Below are 23,902 nucleotides of genomic sequence, written 5' to 3' on the forward strand. Positions count from 1 at the left end.
GTTTCCCAGAATTTTATTGAGTATTTTTGCGTCGATATTCATAAGGGAAATTGGTCTGAAGTTCTCTTTCTTTGTTGTGTCTTTGTGTGGTTTAGGTATAAGAGTAATTGTGGCTTCGTAGAAGGAATTCGGTAGTGCTCCATCTGTTTCAATTTTGTGGAATAGTTTGGATAATATTGGTATGAGGTCTTCTATGAAGGTTTGATAGAATTCTGCACTAAACCCGTCTGGACCTGGGCTCTTTTTGGTTGGGAGACCTTTAATGACTGCTTCTACTTCCTTAGGAGTTATGGGGTTGATTAACTGGTTTATCTGTTCCTGATTTAACTTCGATACCTGGTATCTGTCTAGGAAATTGTCCATTTCCTGAATATTTTCAAATTTTGTTGAATATAGGTTTTTATAGTAAGATCTGATGATTTTTTGAATTTCCTCTGAATCTGTAGTTATGTCTCCCTTTTCATTTCTGATTTTGTTAATGTGGACGCACTCTCTGTGTCCTCTCGTTAGTCTGGCTAAGGGTTTATCTATCTTGTTGATTTTCTCAAAGAACCAACTTTTGGTTCTTTTGATTCTTTCTATGGTCCTTTTTGTTTCTACTTGGTTGATTTCAGCTCTGAGTTTGATTATTTCCTGCCTTCTACTCCTCCTGGGTGTATTTGCTTCTTTTTGTTCTAGAGCTTTTAGGTGTGCTGTCAAGCTGCTGACATATGCTCTTTCCTGTTTCTTTCTGCAGGCACTCAGCGCTATGAGTTTTCCTCTTAGCACAGCTTTCATTGTGTCCCATAAGTTTGAGTATGTTGTATCTTCATTTTCATTAAATTCTAAAAAGTTTTTAATTTATTTCTTTATTTCTTCCTTGACCAGGTTATCATTGAGTAGAGCATTGTTCAATTTCCACGTATATGTGGGCATTCTTCCTTTATTGTTATTGAAGACCAGTTTTAGGCCGTGGTGGTCCGATAGCACGCATGGGATTATTTCTATCTTTCTGTACCTGTTGAGGCCTGTTTTTTGACCAATTATATGGTCAATTTTGGAGAAAGTACCATGAGGAGCTGAGAAGAAGGTAAATCCTTTTGCTTTATGATAGAATGTTCTATAAATATCCGTTAAGTCCATTTGGATCATGACTTCTCTTAGTCTGTCGACATCACTGTTTAAATTCTGTTTCCATGATCTGTCCATTGATGAGAGTGGGGTGTTGAAATCTCCCACTATTATTGTGTGAGGTGCAATGTGTGTTTTGAGCTTTAGTAAGGTTTCTTTTACTTATGTAGGTGCCCTTGTATTTGGGGCATAGATATTTAGGATTGAGAGTTCATCTTGGTGGATTTTTCCTTTGATGAATATGAAGTGTCCTTCCTTATCTTTTTTGATGACTTTTAGTTGGAAATTGATATTATTTGATATTAGAATGGCTACTCCAGCTTGCTTCTTTTGACCATTTGCTTGGAAAGTTGTTTTCCAGCCTTTCACTCTGAGGTAGTGTCTGTCTTTGTCTCTGAGGTGTGTTTCCTGTAGGCAGCAGAATGCAGGGTCCTCGTTGTGTATCCAGTTTGTTAATCTATGTCTTTTTATTGGGGAGTTGAGGCCATTGATATTGAGAGATATTAAGGAATAGTGATTATTGTTTCCCTTTATATTCATATTTGGATGTGAGGCTATGTTTGTGTGATTTCATTCTCTTTGTTTTGTTGCCAAGACGATTAGTTTCTTGCTTCTTCTAGGGTATAGCTTGCCTCCTTATGTTGGGCTTTACCATTTATTATCCTTTGTAGTGCTGGATTTGTAGAAAGATATTGTGTAAATTTGGTTTTGTCATGGAATATCTTGGTTTCTCCATCAATGTTAATGGAGAGTTTTGCTGGATACAGTAACCTGGGCTGGCATTTCTGTTCTCTTAGGGTCTGTATGACATCAGTCCAGGATCTTCTGGCCTTCATAGTTTCTGGCGAGAAGTCTGGTGTGATTCTGATAGGTCTCCCTTTATATGTTACTTGACCTTTTCCCCTTACTGCTTTTAATATTCTTTCTTTATTTTTTGTGTTTGGTGTTTTGACAATTATGTGATGGGAGGTGTTTCTTTTCTGGTCCAATCTATTTGGAGTTCTGTAGGCTTCTTGTATGTCTATGGGTATCTCTTTTTTTAGGTTAGGGAAGTTTTCTTCTATGATTTTGTTGAAGATATTTACTGGTCCTTTGAGCTGGGAGTCTTCACTCTCTTCTATACCTATTACCCTTAGGTTTGATCTTCTCATTGAGTCCTGGATTTCCTGTATGTTTTGGACCAGTAGCTTTTTCGGCTTTACATTATCTTTGACAGTTGAGTCAATGATTTCTATGGAATCTTCTGCTCCTGAGATTCTCTATTCCATCTCTTGTATTCTGTTGGTGAAGCTTGTATCTACAGCTCCTTGTCTCTTCTTTTGGTTTTCTATATCCAGGGTTGTTTCCATGTGTTCTTTCTTGATTGCTTCTATTTCCATTTTTAATTCCTTCAACTGTTTGATTGTGTTTTCCTGAAATTCTTTCAGGGATTTTTGTGATTCCTCTCTGTAGGCTTCTACTTGTTTATTAATGTTTTCCTGTGTTTCCCTAAGTGTGTTCATGTCTTTCTTGAAGTCCTCCAGCATCATGATCAAATATGATTTTGAAACTAGATCTTGCTTTTCTGGTGTGTTTGGATATTCCATGTTTGTTTTGGTGGGAGAATTGGGCTCCGATGATGGCATGTAGTCTTGGTTTCTGTTGCTTGGGTTCCTGCGCTTGCCTCTCGCCATCAGATTATCTCTAGTGTTACTTTGTTCTGCTATTTCTGCAGTGGCTAGACTGTCCTATAAGCCTGTGTGTCAGGAGTGCTGTAGACCTGTTTTCCTCTCTTTCAGTCACTTATGGGGACAGAGTGTTCTGCTTTCGGGCGTGTAGTTTTTCCTCTCTACAGGTCTTCAGCTGTTCCTGTGGGCCTGTGTCTTGAGTTCACCAGGCAGCTTTCTTGCAGCAGAAAATTTGGTCTTACCTGTGGTCCCTAGGCTCAAGTTCACTCGTGGGGTGCTGCCCAGGGGCTCTCTGCAGCGGCAGCAACCAGGAAGACCTGTGCCGCCCCTTCCGGGAGCTTCAGTGCACCAGGGTTCCAGATGGTCTTTGGCTTTTTCCTCTGGCGTCCGAGATGTGTGTGCAGAGAGCAGTCTCTTCTGGTTTCCCAGGCTTGTCTGCCTCTCTGAAGGTTTAGCTCTCCCTCCCACGAGATTTGGGTGCAGAGAACTGTTTATCCGGTCTGTTTCTTTCAGGTTCCGGCGGTGTCTCAGGCAGGTGTCCTGCCGCTCCTGGGCCCTCCCCCACGGGACCCCAGAGGCCTTATACAGTTTCCTCTTGGGCCAGGGATGTGGGCAGGGGTGAGCAGTGTTGGTGGTCTCTTCCGCTCTGCAGCCTCAGGAGTGCCCCCCTGACCAGGCGGTTGGGTCTCTCTCTCACCGGGTCTGGGAGCAGAGAGCTGCTGCGGGCTGGGATCCGCGGGTCTTCTTCTTCATCTTAATCCTCTCCCTTGTCATCATCCTCCTCAGCAACACTCTTCGCATTCACAGGAACTGCTTTTGCAGGCGCTATCTTATTTTGGCTGGCATGATTTCCATAATTTCTTCCTTGGAGTCATCCTCCTCCTTTTTTTCATCATCATATTCTTCACTGTCATCATCATCTTCCTCATCTTCATCCTCTGAGACAGAGGTAACAGAAGCTGCCTTTGTTGGCTTCACTCCTTTTATTATCGGTGGCTCAAAATCATCTGCTTCCTCAACATCTTCATCCTCAGCGCTGTCATCTTCATCCACTTCATATTAATCCTCATCAATGTCTTCCTTCTTGGTATTCTTACCATTCTCAGTCATATTGGCCGGACTGACGCTCCCTTTTAAACAGGAGTTGGCAACAATGTTATTGCTTGTGTGTCTCCTTCTTAACAGGTATTGAAATTAATTTGGCTGGTTTAACTACTTCCTTGGCTTGTGTAGTTGCTGACTTTTTTGCCTGTGTTAACAGCTGCTTTCTTAGCTGGTGTGATAACTGCAGCCTTTCTTGTGCATGAAACAACCACCTCTTTGCTGGAAATTGTGGTAGCCTTTTTGCTGTTTTTCTGAGGGATAACAACCTCCTCTTCTCCACTGCTGTCATCTTCCTGTTCTGACATTTCTTCCTCCTAGTATTTTCTTCCACCACCTTTGGAGGAGGAGCCATGTTCTTGGTTTTTCCAGCCTTTGCGAGTTTCACCATGATGGCAGATTATGGCCATGACATGTGTGGACAGCTAGCAACTCAGAAGAGCTTAGTGGAACCCATGTCAAGTCGACTGCAGAGGCATGTAATGAAAATTCTGGAAAATGTACAACTGCCTGCCAGCTATAGCTGGCATCTGAGTCAAAAATCTGTGTTGGAATTTTGATGGGAATGTCATTGAATCTATACTTTGCTTTTGGTAACATGGCCATTTTCACTATGTTAATCTTACCGATTTTTAAGCATGGGAAGTCATTCCATCTTCTCATACATTCTTCAAATTCTTGGTCAGAGGCATGAGATTCTTCTCGTAAAAGTCTTTCACTTTCTTGATTAGAGTCACACCACAATATCTAAGATTATTTGTGACTATTGTGAAGGGCATTTCCCTCAATTTCTTTCTCAGCAGGTCAGTGTCAGTGTTTTATCAATGTTAGAAGGAACCTAACTGAATCAACTTTTAATAAAACTATTTTTGAATAGGAGGCAAACAAGTTTTAAGTTCCCAAGAACTCCCTGGATGAGAAACATTCTGGTTGACAAGTTGAAACATAAATCATGGGCATGATACTCAGCCACAGTCAATCAAACCAACCAATGGGAAAAAAATCAGTACCACAAAGCAATGTTTTCAGGAAAGTTCAGTGTCTGAATACTGATTGGTGGGATATGTAACTATAATTTGGCACAGATAATTATTGATTTTGAGATAGTATAGCATTCTGGCTTATGGTTGAACTTCAGCATCCTAGATAGATTAATAATGGCCTGATTAAAATTAACTGCTCTTTGCTACAATGACTTGGTGTTTGAGTTGTATTGGGTACAAAAGGTCCCCAATAGCATCACATTAACACACAGTAACTACAACATATCTTTTCTTTCTTTACCTGGAAAAAATAAATCTCTTGCTTTGCTTTGTGACTCCCAGAATATCTCTCTATGACCTCATTTCCATTCATGTGCAGCTGGTGTCAATCTCTGTCTTTCCTACTTATGAAAAAAATATCAGCAAATCTCTAAAAGACAGTGATTTCCTCAGTGGAGTTCCATTAACAGTGAAACAAATTCATTTCTACAATTCATACTCTAGAATCATTTTTAATCATCTGCTTTTACTTTCCCAGTTTTCCAAAATATCTCTCCAAGCTCCCCACTGCCTCCACAAATATTCTTTATCCTGTTAACAGTCACAGCAGAAGCAGCAGCTTATCTGTTTCTTCTCACAATGTATTGCTCCATGATGAAGGGCACTTTATAAGGGGTTGAGGCTAATAATTAAGATGCTAAGTTAGTTGCCTTATGCTTTTGGAGGATGAAAATGAAAGAACAATTCTGAAAGTTGAAATGAATGTGCTAAATGTAAGCCTTCTCCCAAACACTGCATGTCCTGAATAATTATGGAATACAGGACAACCTTCCATAATTTCATATCAAATTAGTATTGAATATCTACCCTGGAAATGTCATGCCAAGGTATTGAAAGCCAGGAAGTTCTACCTTCTCAGATGAGAGCTCTTTTCCAAATATCTCCCCTATATATTAGGATAGATTCAGCGACAATATTAAGAACAATTCATATTCTAACCACATATTGTTGTCCAACAGCTTTCACCTGAGTAAATATTCTCTGAGAGACAAGTTTATTTATTGGGAATTAGGAGAATATTGCAGTTGGATTAATGGTGTCATAGCAAATGTTAGCCATATGTAAGGAACCTAGGGCATGGGGGAAAAGTGAAGTCAAAAGTTAGGAGGATTTTCTCATAAATCCGGATTGTAATTGTCTCTAGTACTTCAGACCCAGACTGATGCCAACTCAAAGTGCAACAGATATCTTCTGGAAAATTGTGATTAACTGATCCTTTCTAAATGAGTTTGTTTATATTCTTTGTGTGCAGTTGTGGTTCTGAAATCATTACACTTATAGTCAAATGGATTAAACAATCTCATATTCCAAAAACAAATAATGAAAATTTTCTGATATCTATATATTATGTTGGTCACACTGGACCTAGAATTGTGAAACAGAAAGAGATATATATTTGTTCTTAGCTACCCTTTCTTATTTTTTTTCAGTCCATAAGCCAAGTCAAGTCATTGGTGTCATGTACATTAAGGATATATCCTTCTGTTATACTTAATATAATCAAGATAACTTTTCCCAAGTTTGCCCAGATAGTAATGTAAACTATATAAGTCATCACAGAATCATCTACAATAGTCTTGTCTTCCGTGTGACAGTAGATCATCTTAAGTTGAGAAACATAATTAATCCCCATCCAGATTATACCTGACATGAAATCATAAAGACATCTATTGAGAAGAGTAAGGAGGTTTACAAAAGAGAACAGAGGCACACAGGAGGCCAGTGATGGAAGAATATTGACAAAAACCAAGGAGGCATGAAAAATACAAAATGATGTGCTCATAATACTAAGTTTTATGAGCTTATTTTGAGAGTGATAGACAATTGTCACATTATGTAACAAACGTTATACTTCATAATACTTATACGTAAATATTAGTCATGTTATTTAAATGCCTTATAATTTACAACTCATACAAATTCACATTATAGAAAACATGATGCTAACAAAAAATATTATTTCGCATGCTAATAATATGAATAACCAAAAGAGTCCATATAGCAGAGTTATTTTTCTACTTTATATGAACAGAATAATAACCTCAGAGAACTTACTCAGACTGGTACAACCAGACAATGTAAGAGCACTTCAGAATGCCATGTGCACTCGAAACTTATAAAGACTGTCAGTGAACAGCCAGCTAAAAGAACATTAATAAATTATCTTAAAAAAAAGACTGAGTCCCTAAACTATTTTAGACATTGCTTTGTTAACACCAGACCTTTCAGAAGTTTCCAAATCAGTTAATTATATTCCCCATCTTTCATTAAAATTTTTGTTGCAGTATTTTCAACGTCTAGTGCGTTGGGGCCTCTAGGTACGCTCGCACACAATCAGGACACAGGGTGTGCAGAGCAAAGGCAGAAGCAACTGCACACATTTGCAAGCTTCATTAATCCTTATATAGATATGAATATGCATTATTTCAATTTCCATTTTGGCAAGATACCATAAGATCATTATTCCCACAATACCAGGAACAACTAAAGAAAGACTAAACAAAGAAATACAACTAAACAAAGGTTTCTTCTCAAAATATTCACGTAACAAATCACACCTATTCTTATTGTCAAAGTATACACACCATTACCAAGAGAGTGTGAGAACTGCTTCCACAGTAACAGAACAGAGCAGAACATAGTTTAATGCCAAGTGAAAAAAACATTTTCTTCTCAAGGGCGGCATTCTAGCCCTTATTTGTACCTGTCAACAGCCATTACTTGACCCTGCCTGGGAGCTGCAACTCTTTGTCTTAAATATTCCTTCTCTTTTCTTTTGTTTTAAAAGTAACACTTTCTAAAACATAGAAACATTTAAACATTGAAGGGGTTTAAACATGAAAAATAAAGCAACATATTAAATAATACATATAATATTATGGCAGAACTAGCTCCTCCCAAGCTATGGAAAAAAAACTTTGAGGCCAATATTTGGGATCCAATGTAGTCAGTTGATCAGTAAATAATTTAGCTATTTCCTCAGGGCTAGTATCTTCTAGCTGTTTAAAAAAGACATTCGAACATCATATTTCAAGGCATTAATTACTTTGGTAGCACTATCATTATCTTCTAAACAGGCTTGAATTAACTTCCAATCACGTTCTCCATAATTATACATATATTCAGTAACACAAAAAGTAGTAGAATTTTAATCACATTTTAAATCCATGTATTTTTCAATAAATAACATCTTATGACCCATTATACTGTTTGTTTTAAAATGTTTACTTGATGTTGAAGTTTACTATCAATTTTAGCTTGCTCTATCCATAAGTCATGTGAATCTTTATGCTAGACTTCAGCAAAATGTTTTGTCTAAATAGGTGTTCTTAAGGCTATGCTGGAAACTGCTGCCAAAGTATCAACAGAAATAAGTCTTAAAATAGTAGCTCAATGACTCCAAAAATTCTTTACTTCTCTTCAGCATATTATTAAAAATTCAATAATCACATGATTAAGAGAATCTTGAGACCAATGACGTCCAAAATTAACAGGCATCCGTACATATAATTTTGGTGAATAATCATAACAGAATCTTGATTCATATCAAACTGAATAGATGAATTAATACATGAATACAAATGACAGTTAATACAAGCAAATCCATTAGTAAAATTAAATCTGCCTATTAAAAACAAATATGGCATAGAAATACAAGTAGTAACCTTTTCTTTCTTAAATGTGGTAAAATTATACTGAGAGTCAGATTGAGCAGTCCCTGAAAAGCTTCCATTAGCAAGGACAACTTCTTTTAATGCAGCAGCAGTCTTCCACAAATGAGTCTGAAACACAGTAGAATCTTCCACAGAGGCCAGTCAATTATCAGCAATGCCACCACCTCCCTATTCCATCAGCAAGGATCCATTAAGGTGTGATTCTCCTCTATGTTCGTCCTGGTAACACTAGATAAATCACAAGTGATAACATTCTATTCTGAACATGTATTAATAAATTGACCATAAGGACCCCAATTTATCCATTTATTTAGAATAATTTTTCCAAACATGCCAAGGCATGTTCCAAATGAATGAGCAATATTTTAAGCCTACATAAGTAAATTGAGCACAATATACTGATTCGCTAAAAAATAAAATGTTATTTCAATTTTGGTTTATAGACAAAGCTATCAATTGCTGCAAGCAAGTCCTGGAGACTGAAACATTTGTTCCTGGTAATAGCCAATTTTGTTTGATAGCACATTTATAGGCATGGTTTCTGTCCTAAACATAAAAGCATCTTTGAGCCAGCATGAGTAAAATTATACAAAGCTCCATCATGCTTATTCAAATTAGTCAAAATATTCCAAGGAGATGAAAAATATTTGGAGTGGTGTATAATACCACATCTGTTTCCCCCCAAGTAGCAGGCTCAAATAAAGGTGGATTAGGAGTATAAGCCCAATAACTCACATTGGCCTCAGGAGAAGATACTGTGAGTAAAGTACACATTGCTAAAAGTAAATGCTCAGCAGTAAAGGACTTTCTCATACAAGACAACAAGTTTTTGTCCTTCAGTGGTTAAATGCTTCACCTGACCCCACATAGGAAATGGGGTTGTCACTGCACATATCCTTTGCAATTGTTGTTTATCAACCTTAAGAGAATTCATGGCCTTAGTAATGGAGGACAACTCCTTGATCTCTGAAGGACTTCCATCAGGAGAAAATACAGCTGGTTTAATTGGATTCCTCTGGGGTTAGGGCTCAGATCTTATCAGTCCATGCTTGGATCCATCTCTTGCATATCCAGAATTGTATCACATCCTGAAATGAGACAAAACCCTATCCCCTACCTAAATCCAGTAATGTACCTCCCTGTCATTCAGCAGCTTGGGCAGTTTTTATCTATACTGGCTGTTCCATGCCTTGAGGGGGAAGATCAATAAAGTGTCTATCTGCTCTTGATAAAACCTCACCTTGTGGTAAATTAAGAAAATTAATAAGAAATAATGATTGTGTCAATATAGCTCTGTGATTAGTCTGCAAAACTCTATTCAAGCTGTATAAAGTCATCTCTTTTCCTCCTTTTAAATTTTGTAATTTGTTGTTTCAGGGTATGGTGTTCTCTTTCAAGAAAAGCTTGTCTTGTGAATTATATTCTATATCAGTAATATATACAATATGATATTGTTGACAAAATTGTTTAAATTTTTAGAAATATACGCTGGTACATTATCAGTTTTAATTTTAGAGGGTAGTCCTGTAACACCAAACATTTCCAATAGATGCTGTATAACATGGACAGTGTGTTCTCCAGGCAAATGACATAGCTCATAAAATTTTGAAAAAGCATCTATGCTTACATGTGTATATGAAAGGGGGCCAAACACAAAATATGGGTTACATCCATTTTCCACAATTCATTAGGTTGTATTCCTCTGGGATTAGTGCTAGACAGAATACATCTTATATGTAAAGGCTTACAAATAAGACAATTAGCAATAATTTGTTTCGCTTGAGAATAGGGAATCTTATATTTAATGTGTAAATATCCTGCATTGGCATGATTATGACTATGTTCTTCTTCTAGGGTAGCAAATGCCACTAATTAATCTACCATATGATTGCCAAATGTTAAACGTCCTGGCAAGTTTGAATGTGATCTAATATGTGTAATAAATGTTCTAGAGTTTTGTAATAAAAATAGTCCTCTAATATGTGAAAACAACATATTTAATGTAGGCATATATGTAGAAATAACAGCAGTTGCAATATTTTGTACTACTCCCACAACATAAGCTGAATCAGCTATAATATTTACATCATGAGTCAAATCCTGCAATACATTAATTACTGCGAACATTCAATTTTATTGTACTGACCCAAAAGAAGATTCTTGTACCCAAGATTTATCTTTGGTCCAATAATCACTCTTGGTTCTAGAGTCATCAGTAAACACAGTAAAGACAGGTGGTAATGGATCAATAGAAATTAGTGTATTTATCACAAATTTTTGTTTTCTAAGCAATCCTACAATTTACTATGGGGAAAATGAAATTCAATATTTCCAGTTAAGAAAACATGGTTAATTGAAAAACATCAGACATCTGCATTAAAGATTCAATTTTATCTTTACTTAATGGGAAAAAATAGCAGCACAATCATTACCACCACAGTGTTGCAGGTCTTTGTCTCCTTGTTTAACAAATGAAATTTGTTCCTCATAAGTGGTTAATGTTTTACTAAATTTATCTTTAGTATATATCCATTCTAAAGGCAAATCATCTTGAGCTAAAATGCTTATATAATATTGAAAAGTATTTAAAATAAAATTTAATAGCTCTATCTTGATCAAGGCAGGCCAAAAATGTATTTTTCCATTTTCAGAAAAGATATTCTTGCATGCCTTCATACAAGCATTAATATCTCCAGTCTCCTTTATAAGTAATAATGCTCTCTCATAGTCTTCATTAGCATTTTCAAAAGGAAGCATTTTCAGGAGTTGTCCTCTAGCTTCCTCTTTTATCACTGTTTTCTCCAATGTTAATTTTAGTATAGGTAAAAACTTGATATATATGGAACCTCGTGATCCCAGCCCACAACTCCCTGCTCCCAAACCTGTGGGAGAGACAGCTCACAGCCCAGACAGTTGGGCACTCCTGAGACTGCAGGGCACGAGAGAACACATATACTGTCCAACCTTGCCCACATCACTGGCCAAAGAGGGAAATGTATACGGCCTCTGGGAACAGGAAGATGGGGCACTCAAGCTGCAGGTCCACTGCAGTCAAGACACTGCCCTGATCTGAAGGGACCCGGTCAAATAGCTCCCTGCACCCAAATTCTATGGGAGGGAGAGCTAAACCTTTGGAGGTGTAGACACAAAGGGAGATACCACCGGATGAAGAAAACTAAAGGAAGAGACAAGGAGCCACAGATACAAGCATCACCAACAGAATACAAGAGATGGAAGAGAGAATCTCAGGAGCAGAATGTTCCATAGAAATTATCGACCCAACTGTTAAAGATAATGTAAAACGGAAAAAGCTACTGGCCCAAAACATACAGGAAATCCAGGACTCAATGAGAATATCAAACCTAAGGACAATAAGTACCAGTAAATATCCTCAACAAAATCATAGAAGAAAACTTCCCTAACCTAAAGAAAGAGATGCCCAAAAACATACAAGATGCATACAGAACTCAAAATAGATTGGACCAGAAAAGAAACTTCTCCTGTCACAAAATAGCCAAAACACGAAATGCATAAAAAGAGAAAGAATATTAAAAGCAGTAAGGGCAAAATGTCAAGTAAAATATAAAGGTAGACCTATCAGAATTACCTATCAGAGAATACGAAAGCCAGAAGATCCTGGACAGATGTCATACAGACTTTAAAAGAACGCAAATGCCAGCCCAAGTTACAATATCCAGCAAACTTCTCAATTAACATAGATAGAGAAACCAAGATATTCCATGACGAAACCAAATTTACACAATATCTTTCTACAAACCTAGCCTTATAAAGGATAATAAATGGTAAAGCCAAAAACAAAGAGGCAAGCTATACCCTAGAAAAGGCACGAAACTGATCGTTTTGCAACAAAACAAAGAGAAGATAAGCACACAAATATAATCTCACATCCAAATACAAATATAACAGGAAGCAACAATCACTATTCGTTAATATCTCTCAAAATCAATGGACTAAATTCCCTAATAAAAAGACACAGATTTAAAAAGTGGATACGTGGGGTTGGGGGTTTAGCTCAGTGGTAGAGCTCTTGCCTAGCAAGCGCAAGGCCCTGGGTTCGGTCCCCAGCCCTGAAAATAAAAAGAAAAAAAAGTGGATACGCAATGAGGACCCACCATTCTGCTGCCTACAGGGAACACACCTCAGAGACAAAGACAGACACTACCTCAGAGTGAAAGGCTGGAAAACAACTTTCCTAGCAAATGGTCTAAAGAAGCAAGTGGAGTAGCCATTCTAATATTGAATAAAATTGATTTTCAGCCAAAAGTCATCAAAAAAGATAAGGAAGGACACTTCCTATTCGTCAAAGAAAAATCCACTAAGATGAATTCTCAATCCTAAATATCTATGCTCCAAATACAAGGGCACCAACATACATAAAAGAAACGTTACTAAAGCTCAAAGCACACATTGCACCTTGCACAATAATAGTAGGAGATTTCAACACCCCACTCTCATCAATGGACAGATCATGGGAACAGAAATTAAAGAGAGACAGAGACAGAGTAAGAGAAGTCATGAACTAAATGGACTTAACAGATATTTATAGAATATTCTATCCTAAAACAAAAAGATATACATTCTTCTCACCACCTCATGGTACTTTCTCAAAAATTGACCATATAATAGGTCATAAAACAGGCATCGACAGACACAGAAAGATAGAAATAATCCCATGTGTCTTATCAGACCACCATGGGCTGAAGCTAGTCTTCAATAAAAATAAGGAAAGAACGCCCACATATACAGGGAAGTTGAACAATATCCTTCTCAATGATAACCTGGTCAAGGAAGAAATAACGAAATTAAAGACTTCTTAGAATTTAATGAAAATAAAGGTACAACATACCCAAACTTGTGGGACACCATGAAAGCTGTGCTAAGAGGAAAACTCATAGCTCTGAGTGCCTGCAGAAAGAAACAGGAGAAAGCATATAGCAGTAGCTTGAGAGCACACCTAAAAGCTCTAGAACAAAAATAAGCAAATACACCCTGCAGTTGTAGAAGGAAGGAAAAAATCAAACTCAAAACTGAAATCAACCAAGTAGAAACAAAAAGCACTATACAAAGAATCAACAAAACCAAAAGCTGGTTCTTTGCTAAAATAAACAAGATAAAAAAAACCTTAGCCAGACTAACCAGAGGACCCAGAGAATATGTCCCAATTAACAAAATCAGAAATGAAAAGGGAGACATAAGAACAAAGCCAGAGAGAATTCAAAATATCATCAGATCCTACTACAAAAGCCTATATTCAATAAAACTTGAAAATCTGGAGGAAATGGACAATTTCCTAGACAGATACCAGGTACCAAAATTAAATCAGGAACAGATAAACCATTGAAACAAACCCATACCTCCTAATGAAATAGAAGCAGTCATTAAAAGTCTCCCAACCAAAAAGAGCCCAGGTCCAGATGGGTTCAGTACAGAATTCTATCAGACCTTCATAGAGGACCCCATACCAATACTTTCCAAACTATTCCACACAATTGAAACAGATGGAGCGCTACCGAATTTCTTCTATGAAGCCACAATTACTAGTATAACTAAACCTCGCAAAGACCCTACAAAGAAAGAGAAATTCAGACCAATTTCCCTTATGAATATTGACGCAAAAATACTCAAAAAAATTCTTGCAAACCGAATCCAAGAGCACATCAAAACTACCATCCATCATGATGCATCCAGGGATGCAGGGATGGATTTATATATGGAAACCAACAACATAATCCACTATATAAAAAAAACTGAAAGATAAAAACAACGTGATCATTTCATTAGATGTTGAGAAAGCATTTGACAAAATTCCACACCCCTTCATGATCAAAGCCCTGGAAAGAATAGGAATTCAAGGCCCATACCTAAACATAAAAAGTATAAGCCATATACAGCAAACTAGTAGCTAATATTAAACTAAATAGAGAGAAATTTGAAGCAATCCCACTAAAATCAGGGACTAGACAATGCTGCTCACTCTCTCCCTACTTATTCAATATATTTCTCGAGGTTTTAGCCAGAACAATCAGACAACAAATGGAGATCAAATTGATACAGATAGTAAAGGAAGAAGTCAAAGTATCACTATTTCCAGATGATATGATAGTATATTTAAGTGATCCCAAAAGTTCCACCAGAGAACTACTAAACTGGATAAATACCTTCAGCAAAGTGGCTAGGTATGAAATTAACTCAAATACATCAGTAGCCTTCCTCTCCACAAAAGAGAAACAAGCCGAGAAATAAATTAGGTAAACGACACCCTTCATAATAGTCCCAAATGATATAAAATACCTCGGTGTGACTTCAACCAAGCAACTGAAAGATCATAATGACAAGAACTTCAAATCTCTGAAGAAAGAAATTGATGAAAATCTCAGAAGATGGAAAGATCTCCCATGCTCATGAGTTGGCAGAAATGATATATTAAAAATGGCCATTTTACCAAAAGCACTCTGAAGATTCAATTCAATGCCCATCAAAATACCAAACCAATTCTTCAGAGAGTTAGACAGAACAACTTGGAAATTCATTTGGAATAACAAAAAAACCCAGGATAGCTAAAACTATCCTCAACAATAAAAGGACCTCCAGGGGAATCACTATTCCTGAACTCAAGCTGCATTACAGAGCAATAGTGATAAAACGTGAATGGTTTTGGTACAGAGACAGGTAAATAGACCAGTGGAACAGAATCGAAGACCCAGCAATGAACCCACACACCTATGGTCACTTCATTTTTGACAATGGAGCCAAAACCACCCAATGGAAAAAAGATAGCATTTTCAGCAAATGGTGCTGGTTGAACTGGTGGTCAGCATGTAGAAGAAGGCAGATCGATCCCTTCTTATCACCTTGTACAAAGCTTAAGTCCTAGTGTATCACGGACCTCCACATCAAACCAGATACACTCAAACTAACAGAAGAAAAAGTGGGGAAGCATCTGGAACACATGGGCACTGGAGAAAATTTCCTGAACAAAACACACATGGCTTATGCTCTAAGATCAAGAATTGTCAAATGGGATCTCATAAAACTACAAAACTTCTGTAAGGCAAGGGACACTGTGGTTAGGAAAAAATGGCAACCAACACATTGGGAAAAGATCTTTACCAATCCTACAACTGATAGAAGGCTTGTATCCAAAATATACAAAGAACTCAAGAACTTAGGTGGCAGGGAGACAAATAAGCCTATCCAAAAATGGGATTCAGAGCTAAACAAGGAATTCACAGATGAGGAAAGCCAAATGGCTGAGAAACGCCTAAAGAAATGTTCAACATCTTTAGTCATAAGGGAAATGCAAATGAAAATAACCCTGAGATTCCACCTCACACCAGTCAGAATGGCTAAGATGAAAAACTCAGATGACAGCAGATGCTGGCGAGAAGGTAGAGAAAGAGGAACTCTACTCTATTGTTGGTGGGATTGCAGACTGGCACAACCATTCTGGAAATCAGTCTAGAGGTTCCTCAGGAAATTGGACATTGAACTACCTGAGGACCCAGCTATACCTCTCTTGGGCATGTACCCAAAAGATGCCCCAACATATAACAAAGTCACATGCTCCACTACGTTCACAACACACTTATTTATAATAGCCAGAAGCTGGAAAGAACCCAGATGCCCTTCAACAGAGGTACGGATACAGAAAATGTGGTATATCTACACAATGGAATACTACTCAGCTATCAAAAACAATGTCTTTGCGAAATTCATAGGCAAACGGATGGAACTGGAAAATATCATCTTGAGTGAGGTAACCCAATCATACAAAAATACACAAGGTATGCACTCATAAGTGGATATTAGCCCAAATGCTCCAACTACCCTTGATGCACAGAACACATGAAACTCAAAAAGGATGACCAAATTGTGAAAGCTCCACTCCTTCTTTAAAAGGGGAACAAGAATACCCTTGGGAGGGAATATGGAGGCAAAGAGTAGAACAGAGCCAGAAGGAACACCCATTCATAGCCTCCCCCACATGTGACCCATACATATACAGCCACCAGACTAGATAAGATCTTTTAAGCAAAGAAGTGCAGGGTGACAGGAACTGGATATAGATCTCTCCTGAGAAACACAGCCAGAATAAAACAAATGCATAGGCAAATGCCAGCAGCAAACTACTGAACTGAGAACGGGACCCCCGTTGAAGGAATCAGTGAAAGGACTCAAAGAGCTTCAAGGGGCTCAAGACCCCTTATGAACAGCAATGCCAACCAACCAGAGCTTCCAGGGACTAAGCCACTACCCAAAGACTAAACATGGACTGACCTTTGGCTCCAACCGCATAGGTAGCAATGAATAGTCTAGTAAGAGCACCAGTGGAAGGGGAAGCCCTTGGTCCTGCCAAGACTGAACCCCCAGTGAATGTGATTGTTGGGGGAAGGGCGGTAATGGGGGCAGGATGGGGAGAGGAACACCAGTATAGAAGGGTAGGGAGATTGGTTAGGGGTGTGTTTGCAGGCTGAGAAATCGGGAAAGGGAATAACAATCGAAATGTAAATAAGAAATACACAAGTTAATAAAGATGGAGAAAAATACATTCTTAAAAAGGCAAAAATTAAAACAAATAAACAACCAAGAAAAACGAAAAAAAAAACAATTGAAATGTAAAGAAGACATGCCCAATTTAATAAAGATGGAGAAAATAAAAATTAAAAAAACCTGCATACATACACCTTTAAAAAAAGAAGACAGAGTAGTTGGTATTAAGTTTAAACTCCCAGGAAAGAACTGAAAATGGAAACACTTTTCCTCAGACTACATAATGAATGCTTTGTATGCAGAATGGTCAATAAAGTACTGGCCAAAGGGAAAAAAAAACTTAATGTATGTTTCATATAAAGTTATTGCCTTTTTCAAACAACCAATATCATCAATATCATCCGGTTGGGCCACACTTTGAACCAATGCTTGCCTAATTATAGGAAAAGAAAAAGTAGGTAATTCATCATCATCAACATCTGATTCTTATCATTAACAAGTCATCCTCGGGAAATGATGTAGAAAAAAAACTGTTTCAGGCAGTAGTGCAGATGATGAAACTTTTACTTTTGCTTGTGTCGTTCGTGGCACAGTTAGTTTTAAAGAATTAAAATCTTTCTGCAACTGATCAGTCTTCCCTGACAATTGTTTAAGAGACTCAGAAGCATCATACAAAGGTAGTGTCAGACTTTCTGGGTTAATAATTCTTGTTTATTCATATTTATCTCTTCCTTGACTTCCTCATCTAAATTTAAATCCATTATTGAAGGCATAGCTTCATGTTCTATAGTCATTATCACCCTTTCTTCATTCATGGCCTTGAAAACAGTAAAAATAACAGCCCAAATAGACCAGAAACGAATTGGAACCTTTTTCCCTGCCTGACAGCCTTTTCCACATTACCTTTAACTTTGATCCAGATATCAGAATCTCTGGTACCCTCATCAAGGAACCAAGGATTATACTCTCTTGCTGTCTCTAAACACATTTCTAAATCAGACTGAGATATGAATTGCCTGCACTTTTATAAGATGTTTAAGCTTAGCAAGATGAATAAAATATTTATCTTGTCCCATTTCCTGTAATAAAATAAACTTACCTTACCCGACCATCCTGACTTATCTTGAGGGTCCCTGTTCAGGTGCCATTTGTCAACATCTAGTCCGTAGAGGCCCCTGGGTATGGTCGCACACAACCAGGACACAGAGGGTGCAAAGCAACTGCACACAGTTGCAAGCTTTATTAATCCTTATATAGATATGAATATGCATTACTTCAATTCCCATTTTGGTAAGATACCATAAGATCATTATTCCCACAATACCAGGAACTTAGGCAAGACTAAACAAAGAAATACAACTAAACAAAGGTTTCTTCTCAAAATATTCACATAACAATTCACCCACTTCTTATTATCAAAGTATACTCACCCTTACCAAAAGAGTGTGAGAACTGCTCCCACAGAAACAGGACAGAGCAGAACATAGTTTAAGGCCAAGTGAGAAAAACATTTTCTTCTTAAGGGCGGCATTCCAGTCCCTACTTGCACCTGTCACCAGTCATTACTTGACCCTACCTGGGAGCTGCATCTCTATGTATTAACACAGCCTGAATACTGAGACCAAGGCTCCTTCATAGGTAAAGCCACCTGATCAGTTTTCACTCAACAAAGGAGGTATTGAACACCAGTAGAACCAAGGCTACCTGCTCTTGATTTGCTTGAATGAAAAGGTAGCAGAGAGAGTTGATCTCCAGCTGTACACAATCCTCACTTGCTCTGGACTCTCCTACTATAATCCTCATCTCCTCTTTCACCTCACCTGAATTCAATCCACAGATGTAGACAGCTAGCAACACCCAGCCCAGAAGGTGGCTCATCACTTCCAGTTGCATGTAGATGGCACACACAGAAGCAAACCTTGCCTCTGCCTTTTTACTTTCTCTTTCTGTTCCTCCTACTTGGTCTGCTAACATGCCCATTCTCAACAGTGAATTCTCCTTGTCCTAAATTTCATGGAGTGATTCAACACATTACAAACATCTACCTTAGAATGTTCTATGGTGTCAATCTCACCGTGTTATGTTTTAAGGAGCTTTTGGTTTCGCTAAAATGACAGCCAATCTGAAAACATTTCAACCTTATTATTTTATGTTTGATCTCTGTCTTTTTCTCTTTGTGACAAAGAAGAGTAAAGTGATGCCCATCTATTCTTTTGAAATCATTGACTTTGTCCAGATACAGTACTCATTCCATATGTATAGAAAACCAGAAAATAGCATCTCAGAAGAAAAAATTTAGTTTCTTTTTAAACATTGCCACCAAACCATAACACTAGAGAGTTGATTTTACATTTGGAACCTAATTTGGGAGAGAAATGGGTGATTTTTTTTTATTATGATTTTTCCATCATAGCACAATCGCAAATCAGAACTATCGCAATATAATAAACATACGTTTCTGGGAATAAAAGGGCCTGTTTATACCTCTCATTTATAAAAAGATATTTGTTGCTGGAAGGTAGCACAACCTTGAACTATTTATCTTTTTCCTGCTTTGTTGACAAATTTTCTTTTAACCTTCCTGACTGTAGCCATAACTTTACCCAAAGACCATGCAAATATGTTCCTGAATATTCATGAATCTATTTAAATTATGTTAAACATGTACATAATGAGTGAGGCATGCTCCAAAGATCACCTTGTGTTACATGCTAAAGGACATTTTGATGTGAGGCCAGAATATCTCACCCTTGTAAAACCTGTGAAAAAGATCAGAGGAACCCATTATTACTCCTTGTTCAACTGGAGAGTTAATATGTCCTGAGGCTCTGGTTGCTTGTACTAAACATAATGTTCTCTAATTTTCTCAGGACCTGGACTCATATTTAATCGGTAGTATTAGGTAGATTGAATCAATCTTAAAAGAAAAATTTTACCTAAGGCAAAAATCTAACTAAATGACAGAGCTGAAATTGAATCACAAAGTTTTTATATGACTACCACATTTCAAGGTTGATGGCAATTAGCAGTGATTCTAATACACATAGACCATATAAGGGGTTGAATAGTATATGGAAAACACATAAAAATGAATAAATATAGCAATACACTTGCATTTTACCCTTTATTAAAATGATGGATCCATAATTTATTTAAAATATATTCACATTTCTGGAATAGAGAGAAATGTCCAAATCACAGAACTACCAAATCTTAATTAGTGGGGATTGTTCTAAAAACTCTATCTGTGGCAGAGAACATTTGTTATCTGTGTTTATTAGTCATACACTGTAATAATATCATGTTCTTGACGTCCTTGAGTATTTTTTGCTCACACACAAGGAAGACATGGATGTAAGAAAGAGAGTGAGAGTATAAGAGATTTCAGAGAAATACCCAAAGTATAATAGTAGAAAGTTTGTGTGTGTGTGTGTGTGTGTGTGTTTGTGTGTGTGTGTGTGTGTGTGTGTGTGTGAAGGACAAAGCTTGTGTCTATCTTATTTTTTCTTCCTTAGAAGATAACAGAGGACAATATCAATTTTAATGACCTTATAATGCACACACTGTTTATATTCTTTAAAGATCTCTTCATGCAGAAATCATTCCACGACTTAATATTCATTTATTTTTTGAGACTGTATCTCAGGGAGGCCATGCTATCACATCGAGTAGCAGAGGACAGCCCTGAATTCTGTGTCCTCCTAAATCTATCTCAACAGTGGCAATAGATGTATGCAACAAATTCAGACATCTAACTTTTAAAAAATAAATAAGTGTTGTAGATTGACCTGCAGTAATTTTACACCCTTTTTAAGTTTTGGTGCACTTCAATACTTAAGAAGATGCATTTATCAGGTTTTGTATTGGCAAATCTATCATCTCTGACATGTATTTGAACATTTCAAAGACTATGAAGAACCAGGGCTGCTTTGAAGTTGGGTTAAATGTATTTTTCTGTTATAGAGCAAGATAGGCAATGAGCCTATGTTGGCTAGCTGCAGAATATGATGTGAACGAGAAATGTCACCTATAGAAACTTGTATTGGAAACTTGGTCCCCACTTAGTGGTCCTTTTGAGGAAACTATGGAATCTTCAGAGAGAGTAGTCTTGCTGGAGAAAACATATCACTGGGAACAGGATTTGTGGTTTTTATATTATGACTCCACTTCCTATTCCTTGTCTCTTCTTCCCATGCATAGATGCAAGATGATCACTGTACATTCTTACTTTCACACTGGGATCATGCTCATCCTGATGCTATGCCTTCTCTTCATGTTGGTTTGTATCCTTTTGTGAAGTATAACTTACAATAAACTACTTTCTCATCTAGTGTACTTAGAGTCATAGTGTTTTATCATAGTATCAGAAATGAACCAATACAGATGTAAGGTTGCAATATGAATTGTATGAGAGGCTTCATGGACTTGAAAGATCAAAGACAACTGTAATAATGAGCCAGCTTGTCAGAAAAATACAAAGTCAGGCAGATTTCTGAGTTATGTTCAGCCCAGGACAGAGCAAATTTAGGTCCAGGCTTCATGGGAATGGTGATCTCGAGGCCATATCCCACTCAGCTAAATATAATGTTTGTGTTTACAAAAGCAGGAGGATCTATGAGTTCAATTGCTATGTTAGAAAAATGTTCTTGCTGTCTATTCTGAAAATCAAGGTTGTTTAGTTAATAAATTGCTGATTCATGGTAGAATCAAAATGGAAACTGGGGTAGATGATTTAATCAGTGTGCAAATAAAAGTCTAGGATTTGTTCTGCAAGAGCTCAGCTGTCTGTATTATCTATCTGAACAGCCATCTCAGATAAAAGACTATGCTGTCAGCTTGCACCCATTATTGACTTTGAGTCATTTCCTTTTCCACTCTTGAGCACTCCTTCCTTAGGACCCCTCTCCAAGATAAAGCTAGTACATGGTAAACATATAAAGGCAGAACTATTATAACTACACATGACTTATCAATGGAGACACTGAGAGACAGAAGTGCCAGGAGAGAAGTGCTGCAGTGTCTAAGAGATCACAGGTTCCAGCCCAGACCACTACACTCAATATAACTTTCAATCACTGTGGTGGTATGTATATGCTTGGCCCATGGTACGTCAGTGTTGGGAGTTGTGGCCTTGTTGGAGAAAGTGTGGCATTATTGGAGGAAGTGTCACTGTAAAGGTGTATATTGATACTGCCTGTTTAGCTTCCAGGAAAATGGTCTTCTCCTGGCTGTTATCAGACCAAGATGTAGGACTCTCAGCTCCTCCTTCAGCAGCATGTGACAGTGCTTCTCACCATACTGACAGTGGACTAAGACTCTGACTGTAAGTCAGTCTAAATTAAATGTCCATTATAAGAGTTGCCTTAGTCACGGTGTCTGTTCACAAAAATGGAAACCTTAACTAGGACAGAAGTTGGTTCCAGGAACTAGTGGATTGATGCAAAAGGCCTGGCCAGGCTTTGTTTAGAAGAATGCATATTTGATGACTTTGGGCCTAACATATTCCAACTGCCCTAATAACCACAGATGATGGCAATTTCTAGCATCCAGAAAAGACTTAAAATGGAGGGATTAGAACACCAACTTAGCCACAAGAACCTTGCTTGATCCACAATTTGTCCTGCCTCTAAGAGGTACAGGATAGTGATGGACCTGAAATTGATGTATTGCTGCCAGAGAAAAACACACATGATATTAAAAGGATACCAAATCTGATTTCTTGGAAGCTCCAGAATATAACTAATACTTTCGGCTCAAGCTAGGATTACCAATAAGTGGTCAGATTCCATCCACATTTTGAGAGGGTGTAAGAGGTTTTGTATTTTCTAAATTCTACCGGTATAATGTCTGAATTCCCTCATTGGATTAATGCGAGAAGAGAAATACAGCACCAAAGACGGTATTGGCACCTCCAGGAAGTTTCCTTTTTTATGCATTATTTGTTTTTTTAATATTCAAAGTGCAGCCCCTCCCTCAACTTCTCCCAGTCCTGTCCTGGTAATGTGGCTCTTATATCAATTATTCATTGACAAATGTGTCTGTTTTTATGCCAATACCATATAGGTTGATCAATAGAATAGAATTGAAAAATCCAGAAAGAGACCCACAGGCCTATGGACACTTACTTTTGGACAAAGAAGTCAAAACCATACATTGGAAAAAAGAAAAGAAATTCCAACACATGGTGCTCTTCAAACTGTATCTCTTCATGTATAAGAGTGAAAATAGACACATTTTTGTAGTAGGTTGGTCTAATGCTTGTATTCTAATATTAAGTTTTGAAGTCAACATGTAGTTTCTGGTAACCTGACCCCAGTTAATTCCAATTAGTAGATAAAGATGCCCACAACCAATAGGTGGGACTGAGACACATAATTGGGATTTTCAATTTTCCAGGCTCGGGACCTCACAGACAACTCCCCCAGTCCAATATTTATCATTTTACAGATGATACCCTATTGCTGATTCCGATACAAATAACGTGGAAAGAATTTGATGAAGTAAAAAATAAAAACATGCCTCCCTGGGGGATTATAAATCAACCCTGAAAATATTCAAAAAGGGAATTCTATTAATTATCTAGGATATAGAATAAGTCTAAAAATGGTTAGCCTACAAAAGGCATAAATCATAAAAAAACCAACTAAGGCCCCTCAATGATTTTCAGAAGTTACTGTGATATATTTACAGGGTGCAGCCTGTTATTGCACTGACTACTTAAGAGCTAAACAATTTATTTAATACATTACATGGTGATAAAGATTTAAAAAGCCATAGGAACTTATTATCTGAGGCT

At 37.4% G+C, this 23,902-nt stretch overlaps 1 pseudogene; it reads right to left on the reverse strand.

Moving 5' to 3' along the window:
• The window catches only part of Ncl-ps3 (nucleolin, pseudogene 3), a 421,287-nt pseudogene that overhangs the window by 4,186 nt on the left and 393,199 nt on the right, over positions 1-23,902 (reverse strand).

This window comes from Rattus norvegicus, chromosome 1, assembly GCF_021556685.1.
Source record: "Rattus norvegicus strain SHRSP/BbbUtx chromosome 1, alternate assembly SHRSP_T2T, whole genome shotgun sequence".
Lineage (NCBI taxonomy): Eukaryota > Metazoa > Chordata > Mammalia > Rodentia > Muridae > Rattus > Rattus norvegicus.